This window comes from Crocuta crocuta, unplaced genomic scaffold (assembly GCF_008692635.1).
Source record: "Crocuta crocuta isolate KB4526 unplaced genomic scaffold, BGI_CrCroc_1.0 scaffold564, whole genome shotgun sequence".
NCBI lineage: Eukaryota > Metazoa > Chordata > Mammalia > Carnivora > Hyaenidae > Crocuta > Crocuta crocuta.
The window spans coordinates 2,821,628-2,837,822 of record NW_027533010.1 but is presented as its reverse complement, the minus strand read 5'-3'; the positions used below and the strand labels follow the sequence as shown (position 1 = coordinate 2,837,822).

Here is a 16,195-nt window from a genome sequence, read left to right as displayed (position 1 = left end):
CTGGAAAATGAGATATCCAGAGAGAAATTTGAAAAACTCCTATACATTTCTGGGATTCTAGAAGGCCATACCCACATTCGGGAACTATGTGAATGCCCACGAAAGACTTGAGAAAACTAATCTTTCATATCTAACAGGCATGGAGGCTATTCACAAGCAGGAAGTGAAGGCTAACGCAGAGTTGTAAACTGCCTATGAAGTACTGAAGTCATACCCCAACACGCACACACAAAGTTCCTCAGCAAAGGCTGAGAGACTTTCTGATTCAAGGCACTTAAGGAAATCTCTGTCCAATCCTTAGTTGACCACTGAGAAAAATCACCCAGAGACTTAAGTGGCTGCACATGACAAAGAATACAGACCACAGAATTAGCCTAAGAAACTCACTAAACAAACAAATGGCAACAACAAAAGGGAAATAATCTGATTTTTAGACTTGTCACATTATATTGTCTCATTTTTAACAAAAAATTGCAAAACAGGAACACACACACACACACACACACACAGTGGGGGACAAGTCAGCAAAAACTACCCCTGAGAAAACCTAGGCCTTGAATTTATAAGACAAACACTTCAAATCTGCTATCTTAAATATTTAAAAAAAAAAAAAAACTAAACTAAACCATGGCTAAAATATTAAAGGAAAGTATGAGAACAATACCTTACCAAATAGAAGGGAAAAAAAGGAAAAAGAAAAATTCTGGAGTTGAAAATACAATAGCTAAAATGAAAAATTCACTACAGGGACTCAACAATACATGAACTGACAGAAGAGAGAATCAGAACATTCTAAGACAGTTGCTTCCGAAAGCAGCAAGAGAGAAGTTATTATATACAAAGATTCTCAACAAGATCCACTGAGGCCAGAAAGAAATGATATATTTAAAGTGCTGAAAAGAAAAAAAATCCTGTCCACCAATAATTCAAATTGGTGAATTAGAATTCTTCAAAACTATTCTTCAAAAATGAAGGAAAACTTTTAAGATAAGCAAAAACTCACAGATAAGCAAAAACTGAGAGGATAATTGCCAGTCAACTTATGGCCAACACCAACCCATCTGAGATTACTTAGACCTCATGGCCTAATGATTGTCTTTATGTTCCCATGATTTCTCTTTTTTATGTTAGATTTAAAACACTTACATCTGTCCTTTTATTCCAAGTTGAAAATTGTACTATAGACTTAAACTTGTTTAGAATATATTTATACATCTATGGAAATTGATACACTTATTAAACGTTAATGTAGCCAGGCAGCAGATTTAAAAGTACATTTTCTTCTTTGGGGCGCCTGGGTGGCTTAGTCGGTTAAGCGTCTGACTTTCGCTTAGGTCATGATCTCGCGGTTCGTGGGTTCGAGCCCCGCATCGGGCTCTGTGCTGACTGCCAGCTCAGAGCCTGGAGCCTATTTCAGAGTCTGTATCTCCCTCTCTCTCTGACCCTCCCCTGCTCACGCTGTCTCTCTCTCTCTCTCCTAGAAAAAAAAAATTTAAAAAAAAAATAAAAATTTTTTAAAAAGTACACTTTCTTCTATTTTGAACTGAAATATAGATATAATTCTGCTGGAGTCTAGAAGCATGCCCATACTGTAATCTATTTTCTTTCCCTAAACGTGTTTATGTATCTAACAGGTAAGAATCAAGTGAGGTGGAAAGAGGGACTCACTATAACCATTTTCTAAGATTCACAACAAACTTTGGTTACCTCCTAACAGTTTGTCAGGCTAATGTACTTCAAACAAACAAACAAACAAGCAAACAACTTCATTATTTGAGACCTCTGAGTACAGATTCTACTCATCTTAAGTAAAGAGACTAAAAACAAAAACAAAACAAAAACGAAAATGCAAAATAAAAACTACCTCAAGCATTTAACTTTGAGTTCAACACATCTGCTCATTGGGATGGGCTCAGACTCAGTCTCATCATCTCTCACAATTGTTTTCAGACCAACCTCATCTCCAACCTCTTGAACTCCATGCTAGAGAGTTCTTTGGATATGTTGTGCTCTTTTTAACTCTTGTTAACTCTATTAACATACTCAGATTACTCATCTTTTAAGAGCAAAATATCTCCTATTTACATTGTTTTCTGATATTCTGGGCAATTGGTTACTTCCTCCTCTGCAGTTCCACTTCTGCTTTTACCTTCTGTAAGGACTTATCCCATTATACAGTAATTATCTGCCCACATCACTGCTACCATTAGACTCTGATCGTCTCCAGAAATGACACCTCTCATGGATCTCTGTATCCCTGACCCTCAACGCAGTAACCAGAAAGGACTCAGTGAAGGTTGGCTTAATGAATTATTTAAAATAGGTAATTAAATTTTACTAATGAATTATAGGTATAAAAGCCTATAATGGAATAATCGGGGGTCCTTTACATAACAGTTTCTATCACCAGCTACTGGGTAATAAAGTTCTCTTTGATAATCATCAGAAAATCCCCTGATCATTCATGGCTATTCATATAGATTACTACTCACACATACAACGTGAGCATTGACTACTCACATCTAGGTTACTTTACATGCATTTTATTTATTTGAATAAACATACGAAGCAGTACCCTTGAGAAACAATCAATGCTAACCTCAGCAATTTGATCACTCATGTAACTCTATGCCTGATCAGGTCTCTCACAAGTATTGCAAATAAGCGTAGAGATGTCTGACTCTGAGGATGAATGCAGGTCTCCCAGGGACTGTAGTACATATTCTCAAGTAACCTTAAGCACCTGAGTTAATCATCTAATTATTCTAAACACATATACCTTATTACATTGCATAACACTTGGCATACGATAGATGATCGATGTGTGCTATGTCAATTAATTAAATACAGTGGTCTTGATTTAAATAGTATAATTGTCTCCTGAATCTTTCTCTACATTTTCCCTGCTTCTATCTCTAGTCAAAGGCAGGCCCTCTCTTTCAGCACATCTTTTCTGTGAGAAAATAAATCCTTTTTCAGAATGACTTTCTATAGTTACTCCTCTTGAGATTAGTTCAGCTTCCATTGCCAGCACTCGATGTCTCAAATAGAAATCCTTTTACTTTCCCATTTCAGAATTTGCACTGAAATAGTAACAAGTTTAATCTGATCACAGGGAAATAGTATCTTTTCATTGGGCTCCCAGCCATTGTGAGATTTCTTGAATTCACTCTCAAGACTTTCTTAAATGATTTTTCTGCAAGACAATCAAAATTGCTGGTCTCCCAATTTTTCTCCAACTTTCTTCTTTTCTAAAATCATTAGTATTTATTTTTATACAGTCAACTGTTGTTTACATTTCTTTCCCTGACATGGACTCCTTGGCCTAAGGATCTGTCATAGGAATGTTATCATCTCTTGGCCTACTTTTAAACACTATGGAATTACCTTTTTGTCTGTGGCCAATTAGATTTCAGTGTAATGAAGACATTGGAAAGAGAAATGTTTCTTCACATGCCTGTTAATGAGGGGTCATTTGGAAATAATTACACCTGTTACATGAGAAAAATTCTAAACATATTTGTCGATGCAACATCTTATATGAAGTCATGTTTGTAGAACATCAATTTTTAATGTATTAATTAAAACAAATGACTACAGACTGGGTGGTTTAAGAACAGACATTTCTCACAGTTCTGGAGGCTGTGAGTCCAAGATCAAGGTACCAGCAGATTCAGTTACAGGTGAGAACTCTGTTCCTGGCTACATATGGCTGCCTTCGCACTATATCCTCACATTACAGAGAGGGAGAGCAAGCCCTCTGGTGTCTCTTCTTATAAGAGCTTTAATCTCCTTATGAAGGCCCTGCCTCCAGACCTATCTAAACCTAATTATCTCCCAAAGGTCCCATCTCCAAATACTGTTACACTGGAGGTTAGAGCTTCAATATATGAATTCTGAGGGGACATAACCTGGTCCATAGATTAATATAGCCTTATAAAAAAGTAAGTTATGGTTCAAACTCAGCAAACTCATTCTTCCCTTATTTATTCTTCCTTTCTAGTAAATATCTTAATATATAATTCTCATTAAAATTTTGATCAAAATTTATGAAATAATAAAATTTTGAAAATAATTGATAATATGACTAACATTTGAGGAATTCATCTCAGTTTAAGGAATTCCTTTTATGAATTTTATAATTCATTGGGCTTTTGAGATATCACTGTTGAAGGAACTTTAAGACTGGTTAAAAATAAGAATGACAATACAAAATAAAATGAAGATACAGAAGAGTTGGAATTTTTTTTTGCTGGTGATGTACTAAAATTTGTACTCATTTATAAGAATGAACAAAAATAAAAGTCCATCAACAATAGAATGCATAAAAATCATGGGGTAGTCATATAATAGAATATTACACAGAAAAAGAATGAACTGATACCTAGCAAATGAGTCTCATAGACATGGTCGATGAGCAAAAGCAGCTAGACAAAAGAGTATGTGTCAGCTCCATTTATATACATTCCAAAAACAGATATAAGGAATCACTGGTGATAAAGAGAGTAGCGAGCTTTGAAAGGGACTGTTGATGAGGGAAGCATGAGGGAGTCTTCTGGGACCAGAAGTGTTCTGTATCTTGATCTGGGTATTGTTGGATATTAAAATTCCTCAGGTACATATTTAAGGTATATGTAGTTTATAGTACATATGTTNTTTCCATGTTTTAGCTATTGTGGAGAGTGCTGCTATGAACATTGGGGTACATGTGCTCTATGCATCAGCATAGAAATAATTTTAAAAGAGAATTTAAAAATATGATTAACAACCTGACCCACACTATCGCCCAATAAATGCCTAGACAATGGTAAACCCTATGTTCCTCAAAAGTAACTCACTGCTTTTTCCACTGACTTCTCCAAAAGATGCATTTATGAAATTTCATACACACTGAAGTCAAATCATGACTTGGAGACTCTCTGGGAGTCTTCATGTAACTATGGCGATAACACTCTTTTCTTACAAAATTAGATTTCTTCTTTGCCACTGAGTTTCTAAACTAAGTAACCCACTATACAGCTATCTAGACATAAAGTCTGTGTCCATATATAATTTAGATCATCCAAAACACAGGATGTTTGACAGTAGAAAGGAGTACTGTTAATAATCATTCAGTGATAACATTCTTAAACCAAGATTGTCTTAGGTGAACTGGATGTATGGTCACATTTTCTACAGGTTTTAAAACTATAAAGAAAAGGAAAATATTAACACAAATTTCAGGACAGTGATTAACTTGGACTCAGTGAGGTTGTCATGAGGTAGAGACACAGGGAACCTTCAAAACTTCTCTCTCTTAAACAAGGTGTGAGTATGTGTGTGTACAGGTATATATATATACATGTGTTAATCTATTGCTTTTCAAACTACATGATGCATTTATATATTCTATATAAAGTCATTAATAAAGTTTTATAATTATGATTAAAAGAAATTACAAGACCCAAAATTAAGGTAATAGGCCCAGGTATAGTGTGGACTTATGTTTGTCATTATGATAAAGAGTTCAAGTCATTGATTGGTCTTTGAATATATCCTTTTTTTTTTTTTTGACAGGAAATAATATTTATCCATGGGCATGAATAAGGGAGCAGAGCCAAGTTTCTCATGAGGGCAGGGCCTGCCATTTGTCTAGGAAGCCATCATGAGGAATGTATTTGACCACAAAGTCATCTAGGAGGAGCCACTTTTCAGCCACCATGTCTTCAAATTCATCTACATTAAATTTAGTAAAGCCCTACTTCTTGGTGATGTGATTTTTCTGGCAGTCAAACTTGAATTTGGCCCTGTGTAGGACCTCAACCACATGTTCCTTGTTGGTAAGGATGGACATAATGACTTGGTCAATATGGACCCTTGCTACTGTGCCCTGGGGGTTTCTGAAGGCACCCCACATATCTGTCTGTATGGTCCCAACACAAGACAACATCTTGTTGATACGACAACTTGGAAGAGGTGGAGGCGCCCTTGAACATGAAAGCCAACTTTGCACAACTTTTCACCATGTACTTGTTGGCAAAGAGGAAGCCTCCAGGGCTTCAAAAGAGAAAAGTTCATATTAATCTGACACCATGTGGCCACATGGTATAGAAACTCACCACTTTTGCCTTCTTCCATTCCAGGTCAAAGATGTGGATCTTGCCTCAGGGATATCTCTGCAGAAGTGAGACTTTGATTACAGCTTTTTTTTGTACAATGCCAGTGACATCAAACAGGGCAGTGACCCATGGCAACACCACCATCTGTGAGGGACCAAAAAGGAAAATTGTTATATTGATATTTTTTGTAATGTCTTTGTTTGAGAAGTAATTCTTTTATACAAAAGTACCACTTCTTTGGGCTATAACTAAAAAATAAGTCTTAATACTAAAGCAGAAGTTGTTCTTTGGGTACAAATATGAAGATGCTTGGGTTTACATACTACAGATATAACACAGACAGACATTCAATTAACACTGAAGAGTAGGATGTTGAGGTGTCTGGATGGCTCAGCCAGTTGAGCATCTGATTCCTGATTTCAGCTCAAGTCATAATCCCAGGGTCCTGGGATCCAGCCTCCACAATCTGCATGGACCTGGGTTTTTTTTTTTTTAATTTTTTAAATAATTTATTTATTTTTGAGACAGAGAGAGACAGAACATGAGTGGGGGAAGGGCAGAGACAGAGAGAGACACAGAATCTGAAACAGGCTCCAGGCTCTGAGCTGCCATCACAGAACCCAACATGGGGCTCGAACCCTCAAAACGCGAGATCATAACCTGAGCCAAAGTCAGACGCTTAACCGACTGAGCCATCCAGGCACCCCAGCATGGAGCCTGCTTGAGATTCTCTCTCTCTACCTCTGCCTTCTCTCCTGCTCATGCTCTCTCTCTGAAATTAAATTAAACTAAATTAAATATTTTTTAAAAACAGAATGTTGATTTTCCTCTTCTTCTTCCATCCCTTTTCCTTAAAGATAGTGGCATGGCCAGGGACCAAAAATGTGGCAGGATAAAGGATGTGGCAATGTAGTTGGGATATTGATTTTACATATAAGGAGGTGAGCAAGTAACTACATATATCAGTCATAATGGAAGTCAGGTTCTGAATGAAATACAAGGCAATGTTAGCTTCTAAGGTGAGAAGAACTATTTTGGAGAACAGAAAAGCAAGTACACTGGGAGGTACAAACGTCACATGGTGTTCAGTGGCCATTTGAGGTTTATTCTCTGTATTGGTTTCTTATCGTTGCTGTAACAAATTACATAGTAGTTTAACACAAATTTATTCTCTTAAATGCTAGAGGTCAAAACTCTGAAATCAGTTTCACTGGGCTAAAATCAAGGTGTCAGCAAGACCATACTCCTTTTGGAGGCTCTAGGGGAAAATCTATTTCCCTGAATTTTCCAGCTTCATTCTTTGATCATGATCCCTTTCCCCTACCCCCACCCCTTCAAAGCTAACCATGTAGCATCAAATCCTTGACCTAGTTTCTTTGCCACATCTCCTACTCTGCTATGTCTGAGTAATCAAGTCACCTTCTCTGAATCTGATTTGAGACATGGGCATCTTTGGTGGAGAGGATTGTTTTTTTCCATATGCTAGGATTCTGAAGTGAGAGCAGTAAACTTCTGGGGGAAGAGGGGGAAGACAAGCAGGAAGCAGAGGACTTGGTTTTACCAGTATTGTAATTCTATCAACCCAGAGGGAGAAAGGGAGAAAGGGAAAAAAGGAAATTCTAGTGATGGATCTTAAAATCTTAAGCTGTAGAGGAAAGGAAGAGAAGATCTGGTGGAAGTGGAAGGGAGAACTATTAATGAGATAAGGCCAATGGGCTAAGGATTTCAAGAAGGTCAAAGAACCACTGAATCAGATGCCTACAATAGACTAGTACTAGATGCAGGAGTCAAGATTTCAGCAGTGTTCATTCCTGATGTGGATGAGGTCACAGGTGTGATCACAGGAAAGGACAGCAGAGGTGGGACAAAAGAACTTTTAGAGGATGCAAAGGTGTCACTTCCAATTATTCTAGGAAAGCTGCAAAAAGGAAATTCATCAAATAAAGGGGGCAAGGCTGAAGTTTATCAACAAATGCAGCCCATGGGATCAGACTAAAAAAAATTTTTTTTAAGGCTTACTTTTCAAATCCTGTACATTTGGCTTATTAGCAAAGCCGAAAACAAATTGGGTATTATTAGAAAATCAAATCATTCTGCCCTAGATCTTTTTCATGGGCTACTAGTAATCTGGGTTAGTGTAATGGACTAAATTTTGTTCCCCAAAATTCATGTGTTGAAGCCCTAATCTCTAGTACCTCTAAATGTGACTATTTGGAGATTGGGCCTCCAAAGAGGTGATGAAGTTAGAATGAGGCCAATGGATTGGGCTTTAATCCCGTCTAACTGGTGTCCTTATAAAAGAAGGAAATTGGGACATCCAAAAAGAGAAACACCAAGGATGCACTTGCACAGAGGAAAGACCAGATGAGGACACAATGAGTAGGCCAGCATCTATCTGCAAGTTAAGAAGAGAGGCCTCAGGAGACACCAAATCTGACACCTTAATTGTGGACTTCAAAGGCTCCACAACTGTGAGAAAACCCCTGTGGCTAAGCCATTTAGGCTGTGGTATTTGGTATGGCAGCCCTAACTAACTAATGTACCGTTTTTTTGTTTTTTTTTTTTAGATATTACTTAGAAAATGTTCCTAATTTTAACAGTACTTTAGAAAGATTTTTCTATCTGGAAAGTTCTTTTCTAGGATCTTAGAATTCATTCCATCTTCCTTCATCTTGTATTCTCTGAATCTTAATGAAGAGGGCAGTGAGAAGTATCCATGTGAGCAGAGGAGAGGTCACCTATTCCCCAGTGACCATCAGACTTTGCTGCGATCTGCCTGGATGCAAGCTCGGTACATGGAGAGAGACTATGTTGTGAAATGCTCATCAGCAGGAACACGCACCAGGTCTTTTCCATAGTCTGTTCCTGGAAAAGTTTGAGTGCAAGCTGGCAGTAATTTAAGAGCAACCTAGGAGTCCAAGTTCTTTTCTGCCTTCCTTCTACCACATGTCTGCCTTGTGGCAATTGATTTTCCATTGGCAGACAGACAGAGGTTTTGTCATATTTGAGCTAAGGTGCTCCTGCTCAAACATCCAGGAAAACAGCAGGAGTAGAAGAAGAGGTTGTACAGGTCTAAGCAGCAAGAAGTGAAACATGAAAAGTAAACATTCTATAAAAGATGGCCTAGCAAGATGACCCATATTCCACTACAAAGACTTTAAAGAGGCAAGTTTTTCTATTTGAAAATATTATAATGGGAACATAATTTCATGTTGTTGTCTAGTTCAACTTTTGTTTCTTAGCTACCATGACATTAATTTGTGGATACCTTTCTACTCTTTATGATCTTAAAGTATTTACAGAAATCACCAAACTTTTGGCCATCAAACAACTTCTGGAGTTCACGTAGGAAAGAGAGAGAGAGAGAGAGAGAGAGAGAGAAGAAATTGGTCAGTAACCACAAGCTGAGAGTCTTGGTGTTGTTTACTTCCCATGTCACCAATCTGACTCATCACTGGTAGCAGAAACTTTTTGTAAGGATCTGCACCTGGTGTACTCGGTTGAAGCAAACCACCTTCATGGTTCACTGTGACAACCGTGAGCACAACATTTGCAGCACCAATAAGATAGCACACTTCATCTTTATGGTGTCCCATGAGGCCTTTCCACTATTCCATCAGCTAATGCAGCAGGTGCAGAACATGTCTGGATGCTCCATTTGATGCCCAAGAGTTTGTGTATAAAGAGGAGTCCTTCCATAAATGCCTCCCATTGCCAAAAACACATGGCAAGAGAAGTGCATGCATTAGAATGCTTTCAGCACAAAGAGGTATGCATGTATTTTTAAACAAATAACAGAGTTAAAAGCATAATTATTGTTCCTGCCTCCTTCACATTAGAGTCTCTTGCACTATGAGGAAACACCAATCTTAATATGTTACACAAAATCATAAAACCTAAACCCTTCATTTTACAAATGAGGCCCAAAGACTCACGTCCAATGTCACATGAAAGGTCACAATGATTTCTAAATATTCGATTCAACATACTTGCTGCAAGTTTATAGGCCCTATATTCCACAAGTTCTGATTCAGTGAGCCTTTGTAAATCTACATTTTATGTGTAAAATCTACATTTTAACACATACCCTTGGTAATTCTATGCAGGTGAGACACACTGGGATAATGAAGGCCAAGTCTGTCAGTGGTATTTCCAGGGGCAGCAAGCTACCTGTGGCTTCACTATCCCAAAGATCTCTTGTTACATGTAGCTTCACAATAACATTCTTGTTTAAATCAAAAATATTTGGAACTCATGTTGGATCATATCTGCTCTAGTGTGGCTCACAGCCAACTAAGTAGTTTATGTTTATTTATTCAGAAAGCAGTAAAGAGATATTAAAAATAACTAGTTTAGGGGCCCCTGGGTGGCTTAGTCGGTTGAGTGTCCGGCTTTCACTTAGGTCATGATATCGCGGTTCGTGGGTTCGGGCCCTGTGTCGGGCTCTGTGCTGACTGCCAGCTCAGAGCCTGGAGCCTGTTTCAGAGTCTGTGTCTCCCTCTCTCTCTGACCCTCCCCTGCTCACGCTGTCTCTCTCTCTCTCTCTCCTAGAAATAAATATTAAAAAAATAAATAAAAATAACTAGTTTATTTTTAGAAGTATGAAATTATAGTGATAAAATAGTAAAATAGGTGGCACTTGGAATACTAGAAGAACTGCATTAAAGCAAAGGTCTTTAAAACAGACAAAGTTAGAGTTGAAAAATACTTCTCCTTTTTCCTCCAAAGTACCAGATTTAACCAATGTCAGCTGATCAGCACAGGAAGGGACAACAGGGCAGAGGGAAGGGGCTGGTGTGGGACAAAGGAAAGATACTAACCCAGGAGTTGGCCAATGTGGCTATTGACTTCAGCTGTTCTACTAGGTAAATCAGGGTTTGATTTACTCTTGTGTTGATCATCCAAGACTGAGCCTTGGCAAACATCTTCCATAAAACGTCAGATAGCAAGCATTATTTTAGGCTTTACATGTCATGATCTCGGTCACAACTATTCAACACCACTGTGGTAGTGAGAAAGCAGATACAGACAACATGTACATGAATGACACAGCGGTGTTTCAATAAAATTATTTACCACAACAAAAATAGCCAGAATGGGCCTATAGGCTGAAGTTTGTCTACCTGAGTTCTACTCTTAGCAACATGATAGATAAAATATGAACATACATCAAATTTAAAGGCATATCATAACATAATGTAGTCATTACATTGTAAAGAACACATACACACAAAATTGAAGAAATATTCTGCTAGTATCCTAAAACTATCATCCAATTCAGCAAAAAGTCTCTCATCCCTTTCATGAACCAATGAAGTTCTGATAAACATCAAAGCTGTTTCACTTTCATCTTATTTGCCAAAATACATAAAAATATCAACAGACATGGGGTGCCTGGGTGCCTCAGTTGGTTAAGCATCCCACTTCGGCTCAGGTCATGATCTCACAATTCACGGATTCGAGCCCCACATTGGGCTCTGTGCTGACAGCTCAGAGCCTGGAGCCTGCTTCAGATTCTGTGTCTCCCTCTCTCTCTGCCCCTCCTCCACTTGTACTCGGTCTTTTTCTCTTGCTGTCTCTCAAAAATAAATAAGCATTAAAACAATTATTTTTTTAAAAAATTATCAAGAGACATATATGCCAAAACTACACTTCTTAAAAATAAATATATCTATTCGGAATCACTTTGTCTTTAGTTTTTTGGTCAGATATAAAAACAATGTTTAAAATTAGCTGAAATATAGTCACTTATATTTTTTTCTTCATTTTGTCTTCCTTTCTTATTTTTAAACATTAGTACTTAGAACGCTTATTTCTAGTACTTATTTTGCTAATTTACTATACAAATTTGTATGCTTTGATCAAGAAATACCAGAAAAATTCAACCTGTCTTCAAATGTAAGAAAGTCTCTTGGCTTGCATGACTCGAAGTCTAGAAGATTGAACAGATTTCAGAGTTGACATTATCTGTGTCTCTGGCTCCCTGCTGTTCTCCCTCTGGTGTGTGACTTTCTACTGAGGCTGGATATGAAATGACTACAGAACTTCTGGGCCACACAACAACCAGAAGGAGATAGAAAACTCCCAGGTTAGGGAGGATGCACTTCCCCCATCATCTTCAGCAAACCTCTCCTGGATGCTTATTGGCAAGATGGATTCGTATGACAATTTCTAAACAAACCTCAGGCCAGGGTGGTAGGTTTAACCACAGACCCACCCTGGAGCCTGGGTGGGATCAGCTTCCACTGAGACACCGTGGACTGAGTCAGGCATGGCTAGACACCTGAACAAAGGGGTAAAGCAATAGATGAATGATAAAAGATCACTGAAGATAGCCACTACTGTTTATTTTCCATTTAGCTTTTCTATTAGTTCTTACTCCCTCTGTAGCTTGCATCTCAACTGAGAAGTCTTTTGAAACCTTTAGTGAAGAATTGCTCAAAAAGTTTACAACTTGAATAATTGAAAATAGTTTCAGATACTTAACTGTGAACCTGGTAAGCACAGCAAGCAAAAAACTTGAAACAAACTAAACATTTAACAATGTTGAAGAAATTACAGCATTGAAATGTTATAAATACATTTGATGTGGAAAGTCATGAAATACTGAAAAGAGGAAAAGGCATGTTGTAAAATAGTATTTTAGTGTCATACAATAAAACAAACACTACAGGGCCTTAAAAGAAAACAAGCAAAAAAACAAGTTGTGTCTATAATCTTCCCAGGCTGGGGAACCTAAAGCAGTAAGGAAATAATTGAGCAGTATGTTAATAGGGGAAAGTGAGGTGATTTAAATGGTTAGGGGGAAAAAAATAAACCAGATCTACTAATTAACCTTTGAAAGTTAGTCCTCTGGATATGATGGAACACCTCCACTGTCTATAAACAATTAATTACAATGAGCCCCACAGCTCACTGATCAGGGTCTTCAATTAGTTCCAGTAGGGGTCAAAGTTCATAATCTTTAATGAACTTCGACCAGTCAGAACCAGTTGTGATAAAATACGGAATTCAATTTTTGTAGTTCCTCTATAAGTATAAATATTCTTTTTATATCACTATCAACCTGTAGCTATCAACATCCATCCAGGTGCACAAGAATGACACTAGCATTTAAAAGAATTTAAATTTAAATTGGAGAACTGGATATGCAGGTGATGAAAGAATTGAGAAATCAGAGAAAAATGAGATGACAAAGTAGAAAGAGCAGGAAACCACTACCCAGACCCTAGGCTATAATTACAAAAGGAAAGGTGGTGACAGTACAGCCCAAAGGCCAGCGTCAGATGATGGAAATTAGTACATTAACAGTCCTGTGACACAGAAACTGGAGGAGACTTTGCTCAAGGCAGAAAGAAAGGGATAAAACATGCTGACTTCTCCTTTCTTCCTGACTCCAAATTCATGAAGGCTTCTCATTGGTCAAACCCTGATGAAAGCTACATGATGTGGCAATGGGGGAACACAGGAAGTGTTGTCTTCACTGGACGATCCATCCTTTATATATAGAGAGAAGAAGGAATGTACCTCACTGAAAAAAGTTGAGGCCTGGTACAGAGAACCTGTCAAGAAATGTGTATGCAAATACATTTACTAAGATGTTGCTAGAAGGCCATCTACATGGAAGAATACTAACCATTTTTTATTATAGTCTTTTTTCTATTTAATTATATTTTCTGTATTCTTTCTTCAAGAAGTATGTATTATTAAAGTTAATTTTTTAAAGATTACAAGTTATTTTTAAGAATATGTATTAAAAATGGAAGTAATTATTGGAAACATTTAGCCAACAAATCACTGCTGCTTTCATAAATATTCAATGTTGTTATTCATGTCCATGTTGTCTGGAGGGCATGTACATGTAATCCATCATAAAAAATAAAGCCAGATTCTTCAGACTGGAATGTTTATAAGGAGAAACAAGTCTTTTTTCTATTGTTAGCTGCCTCTCATAATAAAACATAAATGTATTATTGTGTTAACAACCAATCTCTTACTCTTTAGCAAGGCTCCCATCTCCTCCAGGAGTAAGGAATGGAAGTAAAGAAGTGATTAAAGGGAGGAGAATCTCATTGTGTCACAGTTCTAATGGTTCAAATATTTTCTCTGTGAAAGTGTGCAAGTGACAGAAAGATGCTGGTGGACAAAAATTCCTTTCATGTACTTACAGAAGACACCTCACAGTACTGATCAGGGTCTTCAGTAAGATATTTGGGAGACTTCTCCAGGAAAAAAGAAGCGGGCAGATGCCATTTCTCCCTACTCTCCACCAGCAGCCTAAACACATAGACACCTGTGGGAACCACACCAAGCAACAACACCAATCCACCTAACTTGCTAACACCACTAGCTCTGTGTGCTTATGCAGATCTGCACTTTCCCACCTGCCATGCTTTGGTCCTACCACACAGACCTACCTCTCCAATAGGTCATTGATTAGAGCTGATCCAAAGTGGTGCCACAAGCCTGGCAGGGTACAAGCAGCCCTGAAAGGGGCCAGCACCACTCCAAAGTAACTCCTACCCTAGAAAGAAGGGAGAATAACAACACATGACACACACACCAGTCAAACTGAGGCTCTACCAGTGGGCTGGGGGCAGACGTGTGGTCTGACTGCAGGCTGCACCCACCAATAAAACTTCTCAGGGCACAACACAAGGAAAGCACCCTGTATTTTGGTGCCCACAACATCTCAGACAAATGCATGGTCTGACTCAACTCAAACCCATGATGACTCACTGATAACACAGGAACGAAATGTTGCCCACAACAGGCAAAGAGAGCCACTGCAGACAACAGGGCTGAAGGCAAAAGCGGCTCAGCCACAATATAGTAGGGCACCCATGCAACACATAAGAGATATCCCTGAAACACCAGATTCTAGTGAGCAGTGGACAATGCACTGAAGATATAGCTGATTTTCCTAATACCTAGAAACAGAGAGTTAGACAAAATGAGGAGACAGAGGACTATGTCCCAAATAGCACAGCAAAAGACCTAAACAAAATATAGATAAGTAATATGTCTGATGGAAAATGTAAAGTGAAAGTCAGAAAGATATTCACTGCACTTGAGAAAAGAGTGGAGGACCTCAGTGAAACCCTTCACAGAGAGACAGAAAACATAAAAAGAACCAAACAGAGATGAAGAACCCAATAACTGAGAAAAAAAAATACACTAGATGGGCTGGAGGAGGCAGGGAAGATGGCAGAGTAGGAGAACTCTAAGCTTGCCTCATCTCATACAACTAGATAACATTCACATCGGCATAAATAACCCACAAAATGACCTAAAGACTGGCAGAACAAACTCCACAACTCAAGGTAGAGAAAAGTCCACGATGAAGAAAGTAAGAAGGGTAAAGATGAGGTTTGAGAGTGAAAAAGTCCATAGGCATCCCACTGGGGAGGGAGCCGAAGGTGAAGAGAAGGCTGAAAAACAGACTCTCGCTGGGGAGACTGCATGGGCAAGATGAATCCCCAAAACATTTGGCTTGGAAAGCAAGAGGGACCCAATCTCATGAATTCTTACAACTAGTGGGACTTAAAAGCTGGAATTTTAAAGATTGGAGGGTCCTACTCTGGAATAGCCCAGATGGCATTAAGAACTGGAGTCCTCACCCTTAAAGAGACAGCATAACAAAGAGCCAGCAGATGGCGAGGATGTGGAGAATCGGGCACCCTCCTACACTGTTGGTGGGAATGTAAACTGGTACAGCCCATCTGGAAAACAGTGTGGAGGTTCCTCAGGAAACTAACAATAGAACTCCCCTAGGACCCAGCAATAGCACTGCTAGGAATTTACCCAAGGGATCCAGAAATGCTGATGCATAGGAGCACATGTACCCCAATGTTCATAGCAGCACTCTCCACAATAGCTAAAACATGGAAAGAGCCTAAGTGTCCATCACCAGATGAATGGATCAAGAAGATGTGGTTTATCTATACCATGGAATACTACATGGCAATGAGAAACAATGAAATCTGGCCATGTGTAGCAACATGGATGGACCTTGAGGGTGTTATGCTGAGCAAAATAAGTCAGAGAAGGACAAATATCATATGTTTGCACGTATAGGAGGATTAGGAGGAACTTGA

General features: G+C 38.5%; 1 pseudogene; it reads right to left on the bottom strand.

The window, feature by feature from the left end:
- Positions 1-5,605: 5,605 nt before the first annotated feature.
- Positions 5,606-16,195, bottom strand: part of LOC144216454 (large ribosomal subunit protein uL16-like) — a 26,472-nt pseudogene continuing 15,882 nt past the window's right edge.